Below are 1490 nucleotides of genomic sequence, written 5' to 3' on the forward strand. Positions count from 1 at the left end.
ATTTTCTATTGAAATTTACACTTTAATCTCGGACCCTTCGAGTGTTCCGACAAGCGCCTGATCATTTGCCGGCTAGGCCGACCCGCTCGACAGGCGTGTAGGTGGAGCTGCCTACGACACAGGCGCTTGTTGCCCCCACAATGAGCGGGAGGCGATGCTCGCGACTTGACCTGCGCCTTGAGATCGTGGTCGCGCAGCTCACGAGTCACCAGGGGAGCTGTCGGTGAGCGTGCTGGCGCACCTGGACGAGGTCCGCAGCGTCATGGACGCGGCGCGCCCCGAGGACTCGCTGCCGGGCTCCCTGCGCGAGCGCCTCAGCGAGGCCAGCCTGCTGCTCAACACGCTCCCCAACGTGCTGGCCGAGCGCGCCGCCAACCCGAAGAGCAACGCGACCCTGCGCCGCGAGCACCAGGCCCTCAAGGACAAGCTGCACGCCTGGGTTAAGGAGGCGCGCGGCCGCCTGGACCGCGACGCGCACGGCGTCGACCCGCAACGTGGTCTCGGACCTCGAGATGCACAAGGTGATCTTCGGCAGCGAGCAGGCCATGCGAGAGCTGCTGTCGCACGACATCTAGCAGGCGGCCGACAAGATCTGGCCGTCGCTCTCGGCCACCTAGCAGGAGGAGCTCACCAACGAGCAGACGCATGTGACGCAGCTACTCAAGAACACGCTCAACTCGGCCAAGTCGCGGCAGGCGTAGCTCAAACAGGACGCCCAGGTGTGGCACGACTACTGCGCCGCGCTGGAGAAGGTGCGCTCGCTGCTGGAGCTGTACCAGTTCACCGACGAGCCCGAGTCCAACCTGGCGGGGCTGCACTACAACCTGGACAAGGTGACGCACGAGCAGCAGGGCGTGGCCGCGCACCAGCCCGACGTGGACCTGCCCAACGAGCGCGCGCGAGAGCTGACGCGCCTCGCAGACGCCGCCAACCGCACGCACGTCGAGCAGCAGATCGCCGCCGTCAACCGCGAGTGGGAGGAGGTGGTCAGCAGCGTCGAGGGGCGCCGCGACGCCCTGGCGCGCCTCGCCCAGCAGTGGGAGCAGTTCGACGCGAGCTGGGTAGCGCTCGAGGCCAAGGTGGGCGACGCCGAGGACACGGCCCACCACCTCGACCTCGTGGTGCGCTCCAAGGAGCAGCTCAGGGAGTCCACGAAAACGCTGCAGGAGCTGATCCACGGACTGGAGGCCCTGCAGACGCCCATCGACGAGCTGGTGGCGCTGTCCAGCACCATCGTGGCCTACCTCGGCATCTCGTGCGAGCCCGCCTCGCGCGCGCTGCGAGACAAGCTGCACCACTTCACTGATCGGCGCGCCAAGCTCATCGCGGACCTCAAGCTCAAGCTCGCGCAGGCCAACGCTGATCTCGACTCTCGAGACTGCAGCAGCTGAGATCAACTCTCAGCGTTCCACTCTACAGTCCCTGGACGGCGAGGTGCGAGCCGCCTACGTGTTCGGCGAACAACACAGTCATCATTTGGAATGATAAAT

The sequence above is a fragment of the Frankliniella occidentalis genome, unplaced genomic scaffold (genome assembly GCF_000697945.3).
Source record: "Frankliniella occidentalis isolate FOCC.00 unplaced genomic scaffold, Focc_3.1 Scaffold899, whole genome shotgun sequence".
Lineage (NCBI taxonomy): Eukaryota > Metazoa > Arthropoda > Insecta > Thysanoptera > Thripidae > Frankliniella > Frankliniella occidentalis.